Below are 26022 nucleotides of genomic sequence, written 5' to 3'. Positions count from 1 at the left end.
CCCTCGCGAGTATGGCCTTCTATGTATTGACTCAGGAAACCTTCCTGGACACATTTCACAATTTCCACCCCATCTATATCATGGAACATTGAGATGCCAGTCCTGCCCTTCTCTCAGCCATGTTTCTGTTATGGCTGTAAATGCCAGTCCTCAGATCCAATCCACGCTCTGAGTTTGTCCGCTTACCTGTTAAAATAAATGCAATTTAACAGGGTATTCCTTTCCCTGCCTTTACTGTGCCCCTGGCTGTCCTGATTAATGGACTGGCTACTCACTGGCTACTGCTTTACCCTATGACTTGCTCTTGCTCAGATTCCCACCCCCCCCCCCCCCCCCCCCGCCAATCTAGTTAAATCCCTCCTGTGTAGCGCTAGCAAATTTCTCTGCAAGGATATTGGTCCCTCTGTTTCAAGTGCAAGCCGTCCCTCTTATACATGTCCCCTTGACTCTAGAAATGATCCCAGTGATCCAAGAACCTGAATCTGCAACCCCTCCTGCAACTGCTCCCCAGCATTGCATTCATCTGGCCTACCTTTCTATTTCTGACCTCGCTAGCATGTGGCACTGGGAGTAATTCGGAGATCACTACCCTTGAGGTCCTGTTTCTTAACTTATTACCTAATTCACTATACTCATTCTGCAGGACCTCATCCCTTGTTCTACCTATGTCATTTGTACCAACATGTACAATGATCTCTGGCTGTTTGCCCTCCCCCTCGAGAATGTTCTGCAACCGCTCGGAGAAATCCTTGATGCTGGTACCTGGGAGGCAACATACCATCCTGCTGTCTCTTCTGCAACCATAGAATCTCCTACCTGTCACCCTCACTATCAAGTCTCCAATCAATATTGCCCTGCTTGAGTGCACCCTTTCCCTCTGAGCCTCAGAGCCAGTCCCAGTGCTGATATTCCCTGAAAGAACATCACCCTCAACAGTATCCAAAGAGGTATACCTGTTAGTGAGAGGAATGGTCACAGGGGAACCCTGTACTGTCTTCCTACTCCCCTTACCTATCCTGGTAGTCACCCATCTATCTGAAACCTGCCCATTAGGTGTGACCACCTCAGTAAAAATCTCATCTATGATGCTTTCAGCATCCCAGATGCTGAGTAAATTCTAATCCTTCTACCAATTACCTTGAATCAATGCCTCCTAACTATTGGCATGCCTGCTAGGGGAAATAGGCCTCTCATAATTTTATACCACTTGATTAGATGCTTCCAATCTTTCCTCATAACTAAACTTCCATGGAGCTAGCAACATTCTCATAAATCTCCTCTGTACTTTCTCTAGTACACCTCATTTGGTTACATAGTGAGTAAGTTACAGGACCAATTTTCAGAGAATACTGATTGATTTCTTGATTTGGACATGTTGTGAAATTTAAATTTATCTGAGGTTTGTGTAAGTCTATGAAGGTGAAGCAAACCCATGTACTGTATGTTAGTTATTAATCCTGACTGATAGAGATTGGTTAGGTGAGTGATGGGGATGTTGTATGTTGAACAGTTAGTGGGAAATGCCATTTGAATATTCATTCACTAATTTTGACTGTGAGATGTTCTAGCTCTACATCTAGGTTACTGGGTCCTCACTGGAAACAGCTACCTGTCCCTAATACCTTTGCAGAGATTTTCTGATGGGTCTTTTGGTCCCATGTGAATAGATCACATCTCTCCTGCTCTCTTTTTCTCCATTGCAGTCCATTGTCTCTCCTCTGCAGTGCCATTCTCTTCGGTTAAATTGAATTCTGGAACCTTTGTCAAAATGTTTTGCAACCACAATGCTTGTTACCACCAAGAGCTGAAGGATAACTTTAAGTGGTGCTAACTACTCATGATATTCACCCTATCAGATAGGGTGAATGCAGTCAGTCTTTTTCCCAGAGCTGGGGAATCTAGAACTCGAGGGCATAGGTTGAAGGTGAGAGGGGAAAGATTTAATAGATATTTGAGAGGCAACTTTTTTTACACAAAGGGTGGTACATATGTGGAATGAGCTGCTAGAGAAAGTGATTGAGGCTTGTACAATAACAATGTTTAAAAGACAGTGGGACAGGTACATGGATTGGAAAGGTTTAGAAGTTTATGGGCCAAACACAGACAAATGGGTATAGCTTGGATGGGGCATCTTGGTCAGCATGGACCACTTGGGCCAAAGGGCCTGTTTCCCTGCTGTATAACTCTGTCTATGACTCTATAACTCTAGCTCCAGTTCCTTAACCCAGTTTGTCAGGAGCTGCAGCTGGGTGCATTTCCCATGGAAGTACTCATCAGGGAGACAGTGAAGTTCCCTGACTTCCCACAGGAGGAGCATTCCACTGCCATAACTGCCATCCTGCCTACACTGAGTCAAATGCTAAGGATGAATAGGAAAATAAGACCTTACCTGTTCTTACCTGCTCCTCACCTGTGCCTCCTTGCCAAAGCCTCAGCTCCCCACTCTTACACAGCCCGATCCAAAGAGGCCGCTCCACTTGACCTTACCTTCTTTTTATCGGCTGCTGTTAATTAATTAATTAGTAAATCAATGAGACTTGCCTCTTTTAAGCTCTCCCATTCTTGTTGCAAGTCCTGACTCCTGGAAAATGAAACTTACAAGCACCCAGACTTGCCTCTTATGAACTCTCCCACTCTCGGTCCAAATTCTGAATACTGGAAAAGGAAACTAATAAAATTATTTACACTAATTAACAATAAAATAATAAAAATAAAGAAAAAAAAACAAAATAAGCTTTTATTACTCTTCCTGAGCTCTTCTGTCCCCATGCTTGCAGGGAACAATATCTCCCTTTAATCTCCTTTAATATCTGTGCTGGTGTTGCTATGGTCAGCCAGTTATGTTGTCTCTGTAATGGCAAATGGGTATTGAAATATATAACCTCCAGGTGGAAAAGAAAGAAAAAAGGGAATAAGACATTGGTCAAAATTCTTAAATCCTGGTACCTTTCTGAAATCTGTTCCCATTAATTCCATTCAATGGCCTTTCAGTAATCCTAATGGTATGTCTGGTCACTTGCAACAGTATTCATTCATGCCCATAAGAAATGAACAAGCCCTTAAGCTTGTCTTGCTATTTATTTAGACCTTAGTTTATCTATGCTTTAACTTGCCCTAACTCTGGAGGCACGAGAGACTGCAGATGCTAGAATCTGGAGCATAACAATCTTGCTGGAGGATCTCAGCATCTGTTTGGGGGGGTAGGGTGCGAAGGAATTGTTGATATTTTGGGTCAAAATGCTGCATCAGGACTGAGAATGGAGAGGAGAGATAGCCAGTATAAAGAGAAGGGGGGAGTGGTGAGAGAGGGGCCAGAGGTGGACCAAGGAGGTATGAAGGATGATTGCAAGATCAAACCAGATAGGTGAGTTGGGGTAGAGTTGGGAGACAGAGACAGGTGGACAGGCAGACAAAAAAATAAGAAAAACAAGAAGCAGATGGAGCCAGGTGGGAGGTGGGGAGGGTGAAGGTGGGGACATCTGGCTACCAGTGCTGGAATTTGACAAGTAAAGAAGATGATACTGGGAACTATTAGGGGATAGGTAGATCCAAAACCAGATGGGGGAGTGGGGAGAGTCAATGTCTAGGTATTGAGTTGAAGGAACTGGGGGGGATGGGTATGAAAATGGGTGTTGGGACCTGGAGGGGGGGGGTAGGGGAAGGCAGACAAAAGTAGGAACCCTGGAGAAGGATAGCGGGTAGGGGGAAGCCCACTGGAGGTGAGGGTTATCTGAAATTTGAAAACTCAATGTTCATAGCATTGGGTTGTAGACTACCCAGACAGAATATGAGGTGTTGTTCCTTTAGTTCGCGTTGGGCCTCACCCTGGCAGTGGAGAAAGCCAAGGATGGACAGACTGGTGTGGGAATGGGAAAAAGAATAGAAATGGGATGCAACTGGGAGCTCAGAATGGCCATTGTGGACTGAGCGTAAGTCCTTTGCGAATCAGTCACCTCGTCTGCACTCGATGCAGAGGAGGCCACATTGGGAGTACTGAATGCAGTAGACGGGGTTGGAGGAGGTATATGTGAACCTTTGCTCATGATCCACAATGGCTTATCTAACAACTTTTCAGCAACAGATGGGCACCAAATATTGTAAATCATGAAGCAATGCCATTTTTCAGTGCTGGTATCATTATTTGGAGCTTCTAGATCTACCAAACAAATGTTGTTCTTGAGTAGCAATTGAAGGACCACCCTCAAAATAACATGAACTTCAGCCTTAGACTTCTCTGGGGTGTGTTTCCAATCTTTTAATTTTTGAGTCATTTTATCCTATTATTTAATTTTAAAAATAGCATTTGATTAGTTTTTGCCAGTGCCTCTGTGCACCTTTTGAGTGCTCCTTAATGCCATATTTTGCAGGTGAAGAAGAGATAGTTGCTGACCATGGGGGAGGGAGGCACAGAAGTGCACATGTGTGAAGACTATATTGCTAAACTGCATTATTGAATTAAACAGCAATACATTATCTTTTCTCATTCTCTCTGAGCAGCAATATCAACAGGCTCAGGTTTATCAAGCAAATCGTCATTAAATTATGTAATATTCCACAGGCTAAGCTCCAGTTGTGCACACATATCTGGACTGCTCTAACAATGGAGACACAACGGACTGCAGATTTTGGAATCTGGAACTAAAAACAAAATGCTGGAGGAACTCAGCAGGTCAGGCAGCATCTGTGGAGGGAAATTGATAGTTGATGTTTTGGGTCGAGACCTTTCATCTGGACTGCTTTAACATTGGATGTCAAGAGTCATGGTCATTCTCAACTTCCTAACCTCAGGGTCATTTTAGGCAACCACTGGCAAAAAACTTCCTCATGCTCAATTTCTCAAGATGCCTTCATTTTTAGGTAGTCAACTTTGCTAGACATCTTTACCAGACAGCACTAGTCTGAGGAATTGATCTTGGCAGACAAAAGCTACTTGCTTTCATGGCTTCTGATACCTACATGTTAGGAGTGGGTACAGGGCGTCAAAGGTTATGGGGGGAAGGCAGGAGAATGGGGTTGAAAGGGAAAAATAAATCAGCCATGATCGAATAACAGAGTGGACTCAATGGGCCGAATGGCCTAATTCTGCTCCTGTGTCGTATGGTCTTATGTTGAGTTACACTACAATGAAAGCTACATCACATGGGTGAATGCTTTTAGTATCTCAAGATGAGATTCTACAGGCTTCAATAGTCTGGGAATGCTTTATAGTATACCCCAAAAGGATGCAGTTCTTCTGTAATCATTTACTGTTTGTTGCCCAGTACAGCCAGAAGACACAGCTTCACTACCACCATGTAAACCAGAACAGGAGAGAACAACAAAGAAATGCCACAGGAGGAGGAGCTGGCACAACAAGGTAAAGATTCAGGAGAGAGGTTATGTCTGGAAGTGCCATCAAGAATAATAGGGCTTTCATGGAGGGAGCATCACGGTGAGCCATCAGATCCTTAAAAAATCCTATGGCCTCACAGCACATTAATTCACTTGTCAATCAAAGTCCATATAACAAGATGATACTGGAGAAAACACTTCCGACCAATGCTCATACAGGTAAATCTTTCCTCGCATGAAGAGATGGAAGAGAGCATGACCTCCTCCACCAATACCAAGGCATTCTGGTCACTTCAGTGGTTCTCTATTTCTGTCACCTATATGCCACCCATTCACTCAGTAGGGTAATATAGAAAAAGCCCTCAAATGAGAGTAGGAACTTAAGTTCACAAGGAGACTCATTGATTAAACACCTTGTCTCAAAGAGTCACCTTACAAGATATATGAAATTATAGTTGATATGCAGCAGCTGCAACTAATGGACATTCAATTTTATTCTGTCTATCAGAAAAGTGTGACTTTTGTGGAAATAGACTTGAGATGATGTCCTACTAATTATGTAAATTTCTATCTTCCTGACAAGGGATCATCTTCTTGATTACAGTGCCATCCACTGAGGTGCAGCAGCATTATTAATTGTTGGATCATTATTTTCTGGACAAAAAAATTAAATAAATTAAAAATGGTACAATCAAAGTAATCTGATACATCTTTAAACAATAAAACTTAACATTAGCATTAGCTATCTGGTAAAGCAGCCAGTGATATTCCATTGTGAGGAACTTAAACATGAGCTATGGTGACTTGTCACTGCCACACTACCGAGATGGATTACATCCAGGCTGCTGGCAGGCTGCTCCCTTTCACCTACAGGGTCTGGAGATCTCTGAGCAGGACATCTACCAGAAACTCTTGCACTTGATGGACTGGCTTCAGATTTCACTCTTTGCCACATGAAGCTATAGTCTTGGATAGCTGAAAGTGGACAAAGCTGAGGTGTAGCCTGAATGGCAGTGGGAGTGAAATACTAACTTCCTGAAAGGAAATAGCGACATTCAGCTCCACAAATTCAGTGCACTGCTTAGGAGACTGAGTGGACTATAACGTTCTGACCTCCTGTTACCCAGACTATGCTCACTAATTCAACTTCCAGACTTGTACCAAATGAAATTGATGCATCCTACAACAGAGCTACTTGCTCCTTACTTTCTTCAGATGTCTCCATAGAATCAGCTCTTAGCTCATTCTGAAGAGCACTCTGCACAGTTTATGGAAAAGTAGCTGACTAATAGAGAGATCATGGAAAGCATATCCCTCTGTTTGGGAAGAGTGCCAGTTTGGTCACAGGTGGCATCTGTCTGCACCATGAAGCAGCCATCTGCTTATGAATGGCATTTCAATGTTCTTGTAGAGCTTGCTCCATATGTCAGAGGTCAGAGTTCTACTTGGATAAATGTGAGACTGCATTGAGGCACAAAGCACTTACTGGCCTCTGCCAATGCCTCCATGGCAGCTGCCACATCACCCAGTAGCTGCAATCTAATAAGAAAATAAAACATACTTCAGAAATGGGAGTAGGAGTAGAGCATTTGACTCTTTGAGCCAACTCCTCCATTCATCAAATTCATATCCAGTGCCACCTTCCAGCACCAGAACTATAATCCTTCATTCCCTTGGTATCCAGAAATCTATCAAACTCTTCTGAATTAACTCAATGACCGAGTGACTACATCCTTCCAGGGTGGAGAATTCAAACCTCACTATCCTCTGAGTGAAGAAATTTTTCCTGATCTCAGTCCTATACAGCCTACTTCTTATTCTCAATCTGTGGCCCTTGGTTGTAATCTCCTAAACTAGGAGAAACATACATCTTGCATTTAGCCTGATAAGAGCCTTTAATAATTTTGTATGTTTCAATAAATTCCCTTCCCCTTATTTTAAATTCCAGAGAGTATAATCCCAGTCCACTCTATCTCTCACAGCAAACCAGTTTAGTGAATCTTCCTTGCACTCCCCCTACTGTAAGTATATCCTTCCCAGGGAAAGAGATCAAACTGCATACAATAATCTGGATGTAGCCTCAGCGAGGCCCCATACAATTGCAGTAAGACTTCCTTGTTCCAATAATAAAACTCTAACTCTCCATGTTTGCACCCACAAAAGGTGGGGGAGATCTGAAATGAATGTTTCTATCTTGTATTCACTCAGGAGAAAGACATGGTAGCTGGAGGGAGCGAGATGGTAATATTCTGGAGTCACACAGTTATTAAGTTGTACAGCACATGCTGACCTTTCTGTATTAAGAAATAATGACCTTTCTGACCTATATTAAGAATATATTAGTAGAGCATATCATCATTAAAATAAGCTATTAGGTATCTTAATGGACATAGAGGTGGATAAATTCCCAGAGCCTGATGATATGTATCTAAGCCTGCTGTGGGAGGCAAGTGAAGAGATTGCTGGGGCTTTGATAGAGCTTCATTGGGTACTGGTGGCGTGCCAGAGCCTGGAAGACATTAAACGTGTTTCCTTTATTCAAGAAGGGTAGCAGAGGTAATGACAAGCCAGTGAGCTTTACATTAGTAGTAGTGAAGTTATCAGAAAAAAAATCTGAGGGCCAGGATCAATTTACTCTTAGAAAGGTAGGGTTTGATCAAGTATAGTCAGCATGGCTTTGTTGATGAGAGATCCTGTCTGATTAATTTCATTGAGTTTTTCAAAGATGTAATTAAGTATATAGATGAGGGCAGTGAGGTTGATACAGTCTACATGGACTTCAGTAAGGCATTTCACAAGACATCACATTGGAAGGCTGGTCTAAAAGCTTAGAACCCATAGGATCCAAGGCACATTTGCCATTTGGATCCAAAATTGGCCTTGTAATAGGAAATTGAAGGTGATGGTGGAGGATTGCTTTTGTGATTGGAAACCTGTGACCAGAATTACCTCAGGGATTGGTACTGGGGCCTCTACTGTTAATGACTTAGATGTTGTTGTAGGAGACATGATTAATAAGTGTACAGATGGTACAAAAATAGTTGTTGTTGTGGATAATGAGGAGGATTGTCTAAAGATATCAAAAGATATTTATCAGCTCATAAGTTTGGCACAGCAATGGCAGATGGAGTTTAATCCTGATAGGTGCAAAGTGATGCATTTTGGGAATTATAATAAGGATAGGATATAAACAATGCAAGTTAGGACCTGAATCAAGAACAAGAAGGGCCTAGGTTTAAGATGAGAGGGGAAAGATTTAACAGAAACTTGAAGGCAACTTTTTTACACAACAGGTGGAACGCACATGGAATGAGCAGCCAGGGGAAGTGGTTGAGGCAGGTACAATAACAACTTTTAAAAGACAGTTGGACAGTTGGACATTTTAAAAGACATGGATAGGAAAGATTTTGAAGGCAATGGGCCAAATGTGGGCAAATGGGACTAACTTGGATGAGCATTTTATCAGCATGGACCAGTTGGTCCGAAGGTCCTGTTTCCGTGCTGTATGGCTCTATGACTCCATGATAATAGAACATTTCATCACCTGTGTTGCCTGCTCTCACTTTCACATCACTGACATTTTCCTTTTCTCAGCTTCTTTTTCTCAGGGGATTGGTTATGATGCTGCATCTTCCACACCAGTGCTTTTGAAATGTCTTTCTCCTCAATTGTAGGTTCCTCTCCACCAAAGTTGATAGGACTTTCAAATGTGTCTGTTCCATTTCCCATGCTTTTGCTCTCTACCCTTCCTCCTTTCATTTTTTCATTCAACCATAAAAGATGCTGCCACTGCCCTTTTAACACTTCCCTTCCCAGAGAAAAACACAATTTCTAGGTGAATTGCTGATTTATTTTAACCTCATCAGAACAAGTATACTGAATTTAGTTTTCCATGTGTGTTCCTACTACATTGAGGAAACCAAATGGAGATTGGAAGGCCATTTTGCAGACCACTTCAATTGTCTGGAAGGGTACCATATCTTCCAGTTGCTTGTCACTTTAGTTCTCCATTCTAATCCCTCTCTGACCTCTCTGCTTTTGTCCCTCCACACCATTCCAAAAAAGCTTGGGAACAACACTTCATCTTTCAACAAGGCTTCTGGACTTAACAATGAATTCGTTAATTTCAGATGGCAGCCGTTCCAGCCTTGTATGCTTTATTTCCATTCATTGATATCTTTTCTTCTGGTAATTCCAGATTTTATTGTCTTCTCCTGTTTACATTTTCCCCAAGTATTCCTTTTGATGTTCGTTAGCTTTTACGACCCCTTTATTCCACCACTTGGGTCAACCCCTCCACCCTTTCATGCCATCTTCTCTCTGCCCCTCCCCCTTTCTTGACAATTTAAAACAATTTTATCTCTGACATTTCCATTCTGATGAAAGATCAAATACCTGAAATATTAAACTCTGTCTCTCTCCATGGATGCTGCCTGACCTGCTGAGTACTTCCAGCATTTTCTGTTTCATTACTTATACCAGACTCATTCAAAAGTTACACTCAGGTCAAGAGCAATCACTCTCACTTCACCTCCCCTCTGGAATTAGGCACATTTGGACTAAGATTGTGAATAGATCTGGAGTCGAGTGGTCTGGCAAAATTCAAATTGGACATTGGTGACCACGTCATTGTTGTGCAGCTTGATAGTGCTGTCTAGTACACCTTCTACCACGTTGTTTATGATTGAGACCAGACTAACTAAGTAGTAGTTAGCTAGAATGGATGTCCTGCTTTTTATGAAGAGGGCATACCTGGGCCGCTTTTCATTGTTGGGTGTTGAGGACAAGCTTAAGTACATAGAACAGTAACCACAATACAGGCCCTTCGGCCCATAATGTTATGCTGACCTTTAAACCTTGCCAAAGACTATCTAACCCCTTCCTCCCACATATCCCTCTATTTTAAATTCCTCCATATGCCTATCTAGTAATCTCTTGAATTTGACCAATGTACCTGCCTCCACCACCACCCCAGGCAGTGCATTCCATGCCCCAACCACTCTCTGGATAAAAAACCTTCTGCTGATATCTCTCCTGAACTTCCCACCCATTACTTTAAAGCCATACCCTCTTATATTGAGCATTGTTGCCCTGGGAAAGAGGTGCTGGCTGTCCACTCTATCTATTCCTCTTAATATTTTGTACACCTCTATCATGTCTCTTCTCATCCTCCTTCTCTCCAAAGAGTAAAGCCCTAGCTCCCTTATTCTCTCCTCATAATGCATACTCTCTAAACCAGGCAGCATCCTGGTAAATCTCCTCTGCACCCTCTCCAACGCTTCCACATCCTTCCTATAATGAGGCAACCAGAACTGGACACAGTACTCTAAGTAGTTTATCCTTTGCATTGATTTGTTCATTATCTGCTGAGACCCACTTTCGCAACTATGTACTTCAAGATAGCCAATGTGGTTAGTGATGGTAACTTTTGATAGTGGATCCTCAGTATTGACTGCACCAGGTAGGTATTATAAATGTGGAAGTATTAGAGGTTCAGCAACTTTGAAGGTGGATAAATTGCCAGGCCCAGATGAAATATATCCCAGGCTGGTAAAAGAAGCAAATGAGGAAATTACAGATGTTCTGATTGTAATGTTTCAGGCCTTCCAGGCTAAAGGAATGGTGCTGGAGGATTGGAGGACTGATAATGTTGTATTGTTGTTTAAATAGGAAGAAAGGACAAACTGAGTAATTGAGGCCAGGTAGTTTATGTTCAGTGGCAGAGAAATTATTACAATCAATTCGAAGGGTCAGTATGAACCTTTATTTAGAAAGGCATGGATTAACCAAAGACAGTCAGCAGAGGACATTTAAGGGAATATCTGGCTCACTTGATTGAATTTTTTGAGGATGCAACATGACGCAGCAGTTTCAATACAGTCTGCATGGATTTTAGCAAGATTTTTGACAAAGTGCAGCATGGCAGGCAATCAAAAAAAGTAAAGGCACCTGGAATCCAAGGGAAAGTGGTAAATTGTGTTCATAATTAGCTGCTTGACTGAAAATAAAGGTCGATGTGACGGAAATTTTGATACCTGTTAGTCTAATAGCAGTGAGCAAGGGTCAGCTCTTGATTTTTGTTGTATATATTAATGATTCAGACTTAAATATAAAGAAGTTTACAAGTATACAAAAATTGGCCATGTGGCTGACAGAGGGAAGAAAATCTTTTGACTCCAGGAGGAAATTGTTCATCCGGTGAGTTGGGCAGAAGAGTAACAGCGGGAACATAGTCCAGGAAAATTGTGTAGTTTTTCACTTGAGGATGTTCAAAAAGGCTAAAGAATATATTTTGAAAAGTATATAAGGACAGAAGGACTTTGTAATATCTGGCCATAGATCTTTTAAAGTAGCAGGACAAACATATATCTTGATTGAAAAGGCATGCGTGATGCTTTCTTTTATTAACTGAGGCACTGAATATAAATGCAGCAAGACTCTCCCCGAATTATGCACAAAGTTTGTTAAGCCACAGCTTGAATACTTTGTACAATTCTGGCCATCTAATTACTGGAAAGACATAATTGCATTGGAGAAAGTGCAAAGGATGTTGCCAAGACTGGAAAACTGTAGCTATAATGAAAGTGAGCTGGGTTTGGTTTAATGGTAATGATTTCAAACTCATTTCCTGGAACAGTCATAGAAAACAGAACCTGTCACCACATTTTACAAAGTACTTGGATATGTACTTGAAGAGCCATGATATGCAGGGCGACAGATCAAGTGCTGGAATTTGGGATTAGGTTGGGTATCCCTTTCTTGACCAACACAGACATGATGGGTTGAACATCCTCTTGTGTCATACATTTTTTAAGATTCTTTAATTTGAAGTACCCCACCCAGTGTATGCCTTTGGAAGCATTTAGAAATCAGTCAAGGTTATAATAACATATATCTCTCATATTATTCAATTTGTAAATTGTCATTTTAATGTAAAATCAAAAACTTCTCATGTTGTTTTCTCTTTATTTTATCTTCACTGTTACCTTCCCATGTTTAACAATGATTTAGAGCTTACCTTATTCTTGCACACATGGGATAAAATCCAAATCCACCTTAAATTATCTGGAAAAATAATTTCAAATCTTCTCCATTCTGACAAAGATGCAAGAAAAAAGCTTAGTTTTTAATAATTGGTTCCTTGCAACTTATCTCTGATTTTATTACCTATTACCATATTGATTGCTGCTCTGCTCTTGTTCATCCCAAGCTATAAATAAACTGCCCTACTCCATTCCTCATTTTTTTTAAATTTTGCTGAAAATTCAGAAAGCCTTAAGCTCCTCCTGCCTTTATAACCTCCAACAATTGTCAGGCTTTTAACTGTTATACAATCTACTCACTGCTCCCTATTAATCAAAGGTTTTCTTTTCTCTCCTTTAAATATATACAGCCTTTCACTGTTTTTTCCCCATAGGTAGTTGATGGTATTGTTTGATAATCATGATCTAGCATGTCCTATATATTGTCTTTATGGACACATTCTTGATTGTGATTGTCATTTGTGCTAAGTGGAATATACATTCTGAGGTTTGTTTTTATACCTTTTTATCTGCTACATCTTTAAGTTTTTCAGCAGCTTTTATTTTCTGCAGCTGTGTAGTTCTTAAGATGTCATGTTTTGTAATGTATTTATATTGTGTAATTCAATATTGCTGGTTTTCCTGCTATGGTTCCTTTCAATAGATTGGAACATAGAGTATCTGATGGGTTCAGAGTCTTCAGCTGAGGTTTCCTTTTCACATACAATGAAATGCATTAGCTGAGAATCGATTCCTTTGTGAAATCAAGTGTTTTTCTTCCATGCTTTTCAATATGTTTGCTGAAAAATTCAATATGTGAGAGCTTGTGTAGGTCTTTCATTAGAAATTGTTCCCCACACTCATCAAGAAAATAAATCACCGACTTGATTCATAGTGTTATGATCAGGTATTAGTTGCTCCGCCTTCTGAAACAAATGAGAGAAGGTAATGCTGGAGCTTTTGGCTTATTTCCTCTATTTAGTTATAAAAATAATTCTGGAAATTATGATGACCTTCAAAATGACTCTATAGTTCCCTGCCCATTTGTGAACTGTGTTACCTAACTAGGTTTTGTAATTAAAAGAATGAATATATTGGTCATATTATTGTATGTGATTTAAAAAAAACTGCTTTTCACTTTTGTACTACCAATCATTTCCTTACACTATTGGCTGCATTGTGCAAGTATGCTTTGTTTACAGCACAGATGCCACCAAGAACTCAGCAGTACTCATTAGGTGGGTGTTGCTATGGTTACTGTCATCCTTCACTTACGTTAAGAGTGAACTAGTTGAAATTTTTCTCAGCTACCACTTACTCATAGATAAGTAGTACCAAATGTATTAACTCATAAGGAGGTCAGATTGTTTCCCTGTCCCACAGAAATTAGCTGAGAACTAATTATCAAATTATATGTTTGATTAAAATAAAATATTGATTAAAATAAAATAAATAAAATAATTATGGTCATAACATTCAACTTTTGGAATGAGGGCAAAATACTTATGTCAAAACTGAACAGCACAAACATGACATTTTGATGCATATGGAAAACATCCACATCCCCAAAGCAAGTCCTCATGCAGGAGAGCACCATTATATTACAGGAGATAATCAAGATGCAAATATACACACTACCACAGTGCTTCATGGGCTCAAAATCTTAATCCCTGAACGAACAATCAAAATCTTTTCAGACCTACTTCATCCATGATCTATTGTCCTCATTCCTCTCCTTTCCACCTTTATTTTCATTTCTTCAAAGGCTTGAAATATTGGGAGTATTAAAACTCAGCTCTATAAAATTTCTTGATTAGATTCTGCAAATTTGATTGGTGCAAGGGAGCTACTCATTGATTGATCTAAATCCGCTGATCAGGGAGTAGCCTTTTCTCAGCATGTGGCCCAGAACATTTAAAGTATGTAAAATTGATTTCAAGCACACTTACTATTAGCTCCCTAACACTCCCTAACACAATAGTGTCCTCTAACACTATTAGAGTCCTGATGAAGGGTCTCAACTCGACTGTCTATTTCCCTCCATAGATTCTGCCTGATCTGCTGAGTTCCTCCAGCATTTTGTGTATGTTGTTCCAGATTCCAGCATCTGCAGAATCTCTTGTGTCCCCTATTTGGCCATGACATTAGGTGTTTAATATGAGAAGAGCACTGAATGGTGAAAGGAATATCAGAATAGATAGGGCCACAGATTGGGATGAGCGCTTTCTGTCCAAATGATACATTAGAGGGTAGATTCACAGAAAATTTATGACATAAGAGGAGGTCATTGTGACTGTGCCAGTTGAAAAGGAGCTATCCAACCTAATCCCAGCTCCAAACACTTGTTCCACAACCCTGCAGGTCTTGGCTTTTCAAGGATACATCCAATTACATATAAAATACGATAAGCATTTCTGCCTCTACCTCCATTGCTGGCAGAGAATTCCAAGCCAAAAGGGATGAAAAAATATCTTCATCTGATTGAATCATAGAATCAGAAAATCAAGAGCACAGAAATTGGTCCTTTCAGCCCACCTCATCCATGCTGATTGTGATGCCTATCTACACTAATCCCATTTGCTGTATTAGGCCCATACCCCTCTATGCCTTTCCTATTGCAAGAACCCGTCCAAATGCCTTTTAACAATTGTAATTGTATCTGCTTCCACTACCTCCTCTGGCAGTTCGTTCCAGATAACCACCATCCTCTGAGTGAAAAAGCTATGCCTTAAATCTCTTTTAAATTTCTCCTCTCTCACCTTAAACCTGTGGCCTCTACTTCTAGACTCCCTGCCCGGGAAAAAAGATTCTGACTATCTATCCTATCTATGGTCCTTATAATTTTATAAACCTCTATTAGGTTGCCCCTCTGACATTCCAGTGAGCCTATCTAATCTCTCCTTATAACTACAGCTTTCCATTCCGGGAAGTCTGTGAATCTCTTCTGCACTCTTACTATTCCTATCACATCCTTCCTGCAGTGTGGTGACCAGAACTGTGTGCAATACTCTTAAGTGTGGTTTAACCAATATTTGGTACAGCTGCAACATCACATCCCAATTCTTACACTCAATGCCTCAGCCTATGAAGGAAAGCACACTAAATGCATTTTTCACTACCCTAGCCACCCATCCCTACCATCCTCTTGGCTCAGGTACAGTCTCTGGAAAATAAAATTGAAGACCTCAGAGCAAGGTGGTAGTACCAGAGGGACATCAGGGACTGTTGTGTAATCTGCTTCACAGTGACATGGCTCAATCCCAGCACTCCAGACACAGTGCTTCAGTCCAAGGGCTTCACCATCCACCGCATGGACCAGATGGCGGCATCAGGCAAAGGCAGGAGCACAGCAGTTACTTCAATATTAACTCTTCATGGTGCATATACATGACAGTTCTGTCTCAGTCCAGCTCCCCTGACCTGGAACAATCAAATATCATCCATTCTACCTGCTGAGGGAGTTCTCCGCTGTCATCCACCCCTGGCAGACGTCAAGCTGACACTGGAGGAGCTGAGCACCATGATCAAGAGTCATGAGACAGCGCATCCTGATGCCTTCCTGATTATCTTGGGGAACTTCAACCAGGCCAGCTTGAAGAAGTCTTTGACCAGACCATCTACCACCAACATGTCACCTGCAGAATCGGAGGATCCAACACACTTGATCACTGCTACACCACCGTCAAGAACATTTACCATGCCATCCCACGGCTGCACTTTGGCAAGTCCCATTAGCTGGCTGTTCTTCTACTCCCAGCACATAGGCAGAGACTGAAGACCACAGCACACTGTTGAGGACTGTGAAGGTATGGTCAAGGGAGATGGAGGAGTGTTTACAGGACCGCTTTGAATTAGTGGACTGGACCATATTCAGGGATTCATCTTCAGATCTGAATGACTATGCCACGGCTGTCACCAACTTCATCAAGACCTACATGGATGAGTGTTTGCCTTCGAGAACATACCAAGTCTTCTCAAATTAGAAGCCCTGGATGAACCAGGAGATTCACAGTCTACTGACTGCTAGATCTGTGATGTTCAAGAACAGCGATCCAGAACCCTACAAGAAGCTCAGGTACAACCTACGGAGGGCCATCATGAGAGCAAAAAGGTAATTCCGTTTGAAGTTAGAGACACAATCAGATGGATGACAGCTGTGACAGGGTTTGCATGCCATTACTTCCTATAAACTGAAACCCAACAGCATAAATGGCAGTGATGCTTCACTCCCCGATGAGCTCAACACCTTTTATGCATGTTTTGATAAGGAGAATAACACTGCACTTGTGCAAATCCCCACAGCATCTGGGACCTTGTGGCCTCTGTCTCGGAGGCTAATGTCAGAACATCCTTGAAGAGGGTGAACCCTTGAAAGATGTAAGGCACTGATGGTGTACCTGGCCGGGTACTGAAAACCTGTGTAGACCAATTGGCTAGAGTGTTCAAGGACATCTTCACCCATAACTCTTGAAGATGCAAAAGTCTCCTTCAGAGCCCCACTAATCACTACCCTTCCTTTCTTTAGTATCCCATCAGGCCCTGTGGAGTTATCCACCCAAATGTGCTCCAATATTTCTAACACTTCCTTCTTCCTAATACTGAAATGGTCCAGAATATTAACGTACCCCTCCCTTAACTCTCCAGCCTCCACATATTTCTTCCTGGTGAATACCAATGAGAAATATTTATTTAGGATCTCACTCACATCCCCTGGCTCCATGCATAGATTACCACTTTGGTCCCTGAGGGGTCCTATTCCTCCTTAGATATCCTCTTACTTCTAATTTATTTATTTAAAAAATTTAGAATTCTCCTTATTCCTACTAGACAGGATCATTTCATGGTGCCTTTTTGCCCTCCTAATTTCTTTCTTATGCTTTCCCCCATATACCTTAAGTGAAAAACACTATGACGCTGGAGGAACTCAACAGGGCAGGCAGCATCCATGGAGAAAAGCAGTTGGTCAACATTTCGGGTCAGGACTCTTCTTCAGGACTGAAGGTAGGAAAAGGGAATGCCCAATACATAGGAGGGAAAAGCAGAGCATTGATAGGTGGACAAAAGAGAGGAGGCGGGGTGGGCACAAGGTGGTGATAGGTAGATGCAGGTAAGAGATAGTGATAGGCAGATGCGGGGGTGACTCACTTGATACCAATTTCCTATTCCTGACATACACCTTTCCCTGATCAAACCTTCAATAACCTGTGGGCAGAGAAATGGAAGATGGAGTTTAATCTGGCTAAGTGTGAGGTGTTGCACTTTGGGAGATCAAAAGTAAAGGGACAGTACACAGCATTGATGGATGGAGGGATCTTGGGGTCCAAGACCATAGCTTCATGTAAGTAGCTGCACAAATAGATAGGATAGTAAGGAAAGCATATGGCAATGCTTACCTTTATTAGTTGAGGCATTGAGTTCAAGAGTCAGGAAGTTATGTTGCAGCTTTATAAAACTGTGGTTAGGTTACATCTGGAGTATTGCATTTAATTCTGGTCGTCCCATTGTAGGAGGGATGTGGAGGCTTAGGAGAGGGTGCAGAAGTGGTTTACCAGGATGCTGCCTGGATTAGAGGGCATGTGCTATGAGGAGAGATTGGACAAACTTAGGTTATTTTCTCTGGAGTAGCAGAGGCTGAGGGGAGACCTGATAGAAGTTAATATGATTATGAGAGGCATAGATAGATAGCGGGTATCTTTTTCCCAGGGTTGAAATGTCTAATACTAGAGAGCATGCATTTAAAGTGAGAGGTGGTAAGTTCAAAAGAGATGTGTGGGACAAATTTTTTACAGAGCGTAGTGGATGCCTGGAATGCAGTGCCAGGGGTGGTAGTGGAGGCAAATATGATAGAGGTGTTTAAGAAGCTCTTAGATAGGCGCATGAATATGCAGAGAATAAGATTAAGATGATTAAGATTAAGATATCTTTATTAGTCACATGTACATTGAAACACACAGTGAAATGCATCTTTTTGCGTAGAGTGTTCTGGGGGCAGCCCACCAAGAATAGAGGGATATGGACTTCTGTAGGCAGAAGGGACTAGTTTATTGGGTGCTTAAGTACTAGTTTAATTAGTTCTGCACTACATCATGGGCCAAAGGGCCTGTTCCTGTGCTGTACTGTTCTTTGTTCCCTCAGATTACCATCTTTGCCTCTTACCCCTACAGGGATATGCTGACTCTGAATTCTTACTACCTTGCTTTTAAATGCCTCCCATTTATCAGATGTTATTTTCCCTTTCAGCAGTTGCTCCCAATCCACTTCTCCCTGTCATGCACTACTAAAATCCATCTTGTTCCAGATTAGGGTCCTAACTCGAGGACCAAAGTTATCTTTTTCCATGAGTACCTTGAAGCTTACCCAGCTATGGTCCTTCCAACAGTTATTTTAAATCTGAGATTTGAAACCTCTGTTGAAGAAAATAGGTTCATTTTGTCTATTGAGCCCTCACAATATTATATACCTGAATTAAGTCTTCCCTCAGTTTTCTCTGTTCCAAAGCACATAATACCAGCCTATCCAATCTTTCCTCACAGTCTTCCGGTCCTGGAAACATCATTGCAAACTTCAGCTGAAGAGGTGGAAGATGAAATGGTTCTGCACATGTAGAGATGCAGGAAGCCATGGAGATATGTAACCAATTGTTGCTGGGAGGTGACTGCTGCAGATATGAATATCAGGAGCAATGTCTCATGGACCTGGTGACAATGCTGGTAGAAGTCCAATGAATACACAGGCATATCAAAGTTGATCAGGTTATCAAAAGTCACATTAGGACAAAGGACCTGTTCCCGTGCTGTACTATTCTATGTTCTATGTTCTGTGTACATCTGCACAACTACACTGCTCCTTGGGCCACAACCCATCATGTTCCAAACAAAAATTTCTACTAGTCAACACTCTGAGTAACATTCATGTACCTACAATGTGCTCAAACATATACTATTACTTCAACACTCATCTAAAATCTTGCAGCCAACTCTTCAACCATGGATGACACCACAAAGATATTGCAACACACTTGCTAACCTCTCTCTTCTGGAAGGAGGTGATACAACAGCCACCACTATCAATTTCCGCTGAGTTTGATGCAATTTTGAGAGTGGAAACTGTAACAATAGTGATAGGTCCATATTTACTCCTTCTCACATCCCATTTCAACCGATTTAATAGTCTTCCATCTGTCCAAATATTTTATAAACATTGTAATTGTACCTGCCTCTACCACCTCCTGTGACAGCTCATTCCATATACCCACCACTCTCTATGAGAAAATCTTTCCCCTCAAATCCTCTTTAAATACTTCCTTCTCTCCTTAAACCAATGTTTTGTATAACTGTAACATGACACCCCAAATTGTGAGACTTGCAAGATGCAGCAACAAAGTCGAGTTTATCAAAGTCAAAGTTGAGTTTATTGTCATATACACAAGTACATGTATGCACAGGTGCAATGAAAAACTTACTTGCAGCAGCATCACAGGCATATAGACTGTATAAGAATATTGAATGGTTCCCTTATACGATGAGATGAACTCTTGACCTCATGAATCTACCTTATTATCTACCTGCACTGCAGTTTCTCTGTAGCTGTGACACTTTACTCTGTATTCTGTTATTGTTTTTACCCTGTACTACCTCCATGTACTGTGTAACAGATTGATCTGTACGAACAGTATGCAAGACAAGTTTTTCACTGTACCTCGGTACAAGTGCCAATAATAAACCAATACCAATATAGCATCATATAAGCAGCATTCACAAGAAAAGCATAAATTAAACCCATTTTTACAAGAAAGAACACAATTAGAACAAAAGATGCAAAATCCTTTTTAGTGCAAAGTCTATTTTAGTGTTGCTAAACTGTAGTGATTAGGGTTTTGCCAGTTGGTTCAACAACCAAATGGTTGAAGGGAAGTAGCTGTTCTTGAACCTGGTGATGTGGGACTTCAGGCTTCTGTACCTCCTGCCTGATGGTAGCTGCAAAAAGATGGCCTGGCCTGAATGGTGGAGACATGGTATTGTAGAGGGCAGGCACGGGAGAGTAGCGGTGAGCATAATGCTAATACAGTGCCAGCAACCCAGGTTCCTCCAGGTACTCCGGTTTCATCCCACATTCCAAAGACATACGGGTTAGGAAGTTGTGGGCATGCTATGTTGACTCCAGAAGCATGGCGACGCTTGGGGGCTGCACCCAGAACACTCTACGCAAAAGATGCATTTCACTGTGTGTTTCAATGTACATGTTACTAATAAAGATATCTTAATCTTAATCATCTTAATCTTATTCTTATTTTATCTTATCTTATGGTGTGGATCTTTGATGATAGGTCCTGCCTTTGTGAGGCAGTGCCTCCTGTAGATACTATTGATGGTGGGGAGGGATGTGCCCTCGAGGTATTGGGCAGAGTCCACTACTCTCTGCAGCTTATATTCCTGCTCATTTGAATTGTCGTACTAGACCATGATGCAACCAGTCAGGATACTTTCAACAGTACATCTGTAGAAATTTGTTAGAGTGTTCAGTGACAAGCCAAACCTCCTTAACCTCCCAGGAAAGTAAAGATGTTGGCACGCTTTCCTTATGTGCTGAGCCCAGGACAGGTTATCCAATATGCTAATGCCCAGGAATTTAAAGCTGCTGACTCTCTCTTAGTGTCTTTTTTTCCAGTTTCTCGTGGCTCAGGTGGTCATCTGAAAGAACAAAAGTAGAATGATGTAATCATCATGAGAAGAGGTGCCTGTGTAGGAGGTACAGAAGCCTGAAGTCCCACACCACCGACTCAAGAACAGCTACTTCCCTTCAACCATTTGGTTCTTGAACCAACCGGCACAGCACTAATCACTAGAGCATAGCACACTCCGACCACTTTGATCACTTTGCATTAAAATGGACTTTGTTATTTTTTATTCTAATTGTGTTCTTTCTTGTAAAAATGAGTTTAATTTATGCTTTTCTTGTGAATGCTGCTTATATGATGCTATATTGGTATTGGTTTATTATTGGCACTTGTACCGAGGTACAGTGAAAAACTTGTCTTGCATACTGTTCGCACAGATCAATTCATTACACAGTACATGGAGGTAGTACAGGATAAAAACAATAACAGAATACAGAGCAAAGTGTCACAGCTACAGAGGAACTGCAGTGCAGGTAGATAATAAGGTAGATTCGTGAGGTCAAGAGTCCATCTCAATGTACAGTATAAGGGAACCGTTCAATATTCTTATATAGCCTATATGCCTGTGATGCTGTTGCAAGTAAGTTTTTCATTGCACCTGTGCATACATGTACTTGTGCATATGATTAAAAACTCAGCTTTGCTTTACTTTCTCACTCCATAAATAATTCAAGACAATGGATCCTTCTGGACAATAGGGGATAGATTGGAGGTATGATATGGAAATGGTGAGCACCATGCATAAATGGACAGCTGTCAAATCAGAGGGAAAGTATAGTTCCTTGGGAGTGGGGAATGCAGGGGTGGTGAGGTCATAATAGCATGGAGGATCTAGATGAGGATGATGACAGTGTGGCCAAAAGGTAAAGGTTGATGCACATGCACATCTTTGTGTTTGGGATACAGTGTTTCCTTCTGAAAACCTCTCTGAATTATCTAGGTTCATAGTGGTGTCCAGTTCCACCCATGAAGATCTTTGCTTGGAGTCTGGAATCTATGTGTTACAGCATAGAAGAGGTGACTAGCTCCATGACAGCACTTGCAGACCTTACCCTGTCTAATAATTGACTTTGGTTTCCATTGCAGCACAGACAGAAGCAACCAATGGAAGATATTATAATGAAGCTCATGCATTCATAGCTGGCTTCTCATCACAGCCCTAGCTATTAATGTTCAAAAGGTCTTTGAGGATGACGAAAGACTTCAGCATATCATTGTGCTGGGGTGGCATCACTCTTGGGGAATATTAGTGGGCCAGTAGAGTAAGTCTCTTACACTGCCCTTATTGTTGCAGGGCACACAGCTAGTCTGGATTACACCTGGTTGCTTCTCAAAGTGAGATGTCTTCATTCGGGGATAGGCCCTCAAGCCCCAAGCTGCTTGAGATCATCTTTTCAGATTTTCAAGACTATTCGCAGCCTCCTCTATTGAAAGTAAGCAATCATTTACCAACTTGATTGCAACCATTGAGGAAAGACTGCACACAGAAGACATAGTAGGAAAAGCTATGTGGAAAACAGAGTCTAAGAGAATACACAATTGATTATTGTATGATATTACCATTTATTAGATGTGTAAAATTATTTGGTGTACTAACTTTGTTCATTCTTGTGTTTGTGCTTTGTGCTACAGATCAAGTGCTAGAAGGTGGGATTAGCTGGGCAGCTTTTTTTCAACTGGCAGACACGATGGACCGATTATCCTCCTTCCATGTCATAACTCTTCAGTGGCTCCAGGACTAAATGAAGAATTTACAATCACCATCAGCCAGAAACAAGGAGTGGATGACCCATCTCTAGAATTTTCTGAGTCCCTCTCCATGACAGAAACAGAAACATGATGGAACAGGAGTAGAGATTCAGCCCTTTGAATATGTTCTTCCATTCAATACAAACATGGCTGATCTATCCCAAAGCCATGAGTGGGGATGAAGTTGGAAGACAGTTATAGGTGAATGCTCCTCCAGCAGCTGTCTCCTATCTTCTTCACACTCCCTTCCCCCCACCTTGCTCCATCTGTTTTTTCCCCCCTTTTTCCTCTTTGTCTACCTCCATCTATCAATCACCTGCCACTGTCTCCCAACTCCACCCCCACTCACCTCCCCTCCCTCCACTACCTGTCTGTCATCTTACACCCCTCCTCATTCCACCAATCACTTCTGAATCCCTTCTTGCCCTCTCCCCTTCTCCTCTTTATACTGATATGGATCCATCTCACCTCTCAGTCCTGATGCAGAGCTTTGACACAAAATGTTGGCAATACCTTTCCTCCCACAGACACTTCTTGACCCACTGAGTTCTTCCAGCAGATTGTTTGTTAATCAAAGGTTAGTAAGTTTGAGATGACGGGAAAATTGGTGGAGTTGTGGGTAGCGAGGAAGGTTGTCAAATGATACAGCAGGATGTAGATCAGTTATGGCAGAAACATGGCGGATGGAGTTTAATCTGGACGAGCGTGTGGTGGTGCATTTTGGGAGGTCAAGTGCAAGAGGAAAGTATACAGTAAACAGCAGAACCCTTAGGAGCATTGTACAGAGGGATCTTGGGGTGTAAGTCCAAAGCTCCCTGAGAGTAGCAATACAAGTGGATAGGGTGGTAAAGAAGGCATATCGCATGCTTGCTTTTATCATTCAGGGCATTGAGTATAAAAGTTAGGAAATCATGTTATAGCTGTATAAAACTGATTAGGTCAGATTTGGAATATTGTGTGCAGTTCTGGTCACCACATAATAGGAAAGATTCATGTGCCTTCGGAGATGGTGCAGAAGAGCTTCCTGGATTGGAGTGTATTAGCTGAAAGGAGAGGTTTGACAAACTTGGATTGTTTTCCCTGGAGTGTCAGAGGCTGAGGGGCCACCCAATGGAAGCATATAAAATTATAAGAGGCATAGAAAGGGTAGATAGTCAGAGTCTTTTTCCCAGGGTGGAAATGTCAAATAGTAGAAGGCATAGGTTTAAGGTGAGAAGGAGGGAGTTTAAAGGAGATTTACAAGGCAAGATTTCTAACACAGAGAATATAGGTGCTGGACCACACTGACAGAGTAAGTGATGGAAGTGGATAAGACAGTGATGCTTAAGAGGCATTTCCAAAGGCACATGAACAAGTGGGGAAGCGGAGAAGAAGAGAGATATGGACTATATGTAGACAGATGGGATTAGTTTAGAATGGTATCATGGTTGGTGCAGACATGGTGGGCTGAAGGGGCTGTTTTTGTGAAATATTTTGTATGTTCCATGCTTTCTATAAATCCACTGGTTCCCCTTTTTCATTCTACCAGTTACTTCCATAAATATATCCAGTAGGTCTCTCAAAACATGATTTCCCTTTCATAAATAAATGCTGTTATTGTCAAGTCCTATTAATATTTTTAAGTGTTTTGTTATCACATCCTTTATAATAGGCTTTACCACTTCCTCTTCTACTAGGCTTACCTGTTTGTAGTTTCCTGTTTTCTCTCTTCCTGCTCTTTAAAAATAAAATCGAGCATGGCAGGCAGTTCAATTCACTCCATGTGATAGCAAGATACAGTGTATGTCTGAGAACATTGCTTACAGAAAGGATGTATCTTTAGTCAAGCTGTACCAGTACAGCTGAAACACTGGCATCTTCCTGTGAAAATAGAATATTGCCCAGTTAAGACCAAACCTCAAAAGCAGGACAAATGATTGATCATCACCTTACCTTTTATTGTCAAATGTACTATAGGAATGGGAGTATTAAGGCAGGATATAGTACTATGCTGATAAGGTGGAATTGTATCCAGTTGAAGCTTCAAAATCTGCCAGCTGTTACTTAAACAAAGCTTTAAATCAAAACAGTTGCTCCAAATTAGCCACTCTGCTCGAGCCTGCCTTCCAATTATTGGTTAGTGTGCTTCACAGTGAGACAATCAGAAATGTTGCTATACTGCTTTGCTCCACCTCCTGACTTGAAACCACACAAGTCAGCTACTCAGCCATACTCACAGTGCTCTTTTAAACTTTTCTGCTGCTACACTGCTTTGCTTCGCTTCCTACTTCTACAGCTTCAGGTAACTTGATTTCTTTGCCTGCATCCATCTGTGATATTGGCTCAGCTTTGTTTTTTTTTCCCTCTGTAAGTGAAGGAATGTTGAGCCTGAACTGCAAGGCATGTCTTCCTGCTCTGCATTTTGCAACTCCTCGACTCCTTTGTCTGTTTTCTTTTGTTTATATTCTCAGTCTCTAACTGCTCCCATTCATCCATTGACCAGGTAACCTTGTTTATAGCTTATCCCTATAGTCACCCTGGTTTTACCCGATCAGAGGCTTCCCCCCTCTCCCACCATCCCTGCCGCTTAACAAGCTTCTTTTCTCTCATTCCCAGTTCTGACAAAGGGCCCTTGACCTGAAACATTGACTGTTTCTTTTCCACAGATGCAGCCTGACCTGCTGAGTATTTCGAGCACTTTCTGTTTTTATTTTAGATTTTCAGCATCTGCAATTTTTTTGATTTTCACTTACTTACTGAACTCACTGCCACTTCTCTTCCAGGAATGCCTAATCTGAAGAAGCTGTATTCTGCTCTCTGACTGTATTTCCATCTGTCCGCCATGCGTTATTCACCCTCTGTGATGTCTCTTTCCCATCTTGTATTTGGGAATGTCTTGACCAAAACCTGTAGCCACATCTCTTTCTTTAGCAAATGTCTCCAGCTCTAACTCTTCGCATGTGGATTCAAACTGAAATTCTGCCTCTCACAATTTGGACCCACCAGGATCACAGATATGTTGAAACTATCCAACGCCTCTTGAGGCAGGTCCTCTTCACATCCTCAGATTCACACTCAACACCAAGCTTCGGCCATTGCATGCTCTTGACCTCTCTCTGCAACAACACCCACTGACTTTATCTCAGAGCTGTCTTCGTTACTTTATTCCCCATTGCATTCAGTGCTGCATGGATTTTTTTCTCCTTTTCAAATATCAAAGATCGTAAACTCCAATAGCTCTTGCATTCCAATATCTCTCTGGAC

The sequence above is a fragment of the Pristis pectinata genome, chromosome 11 (assembly GCF_009764475.1).
Source record: "Pristis pectinata isolate sPriPec2 chromosome 11, sPriPec2.1.pri, whole genome shotgun sequence".
Classification (NCBI taxonomy): Eukaryota; Metazoa; Chordata; class Chondrichthyes; order Rhinopristiformes; family Pristidae; genus Pristis; species Pristis pectinata.
Note: the sequence above shows the minus strand (reverse complement) of the source record.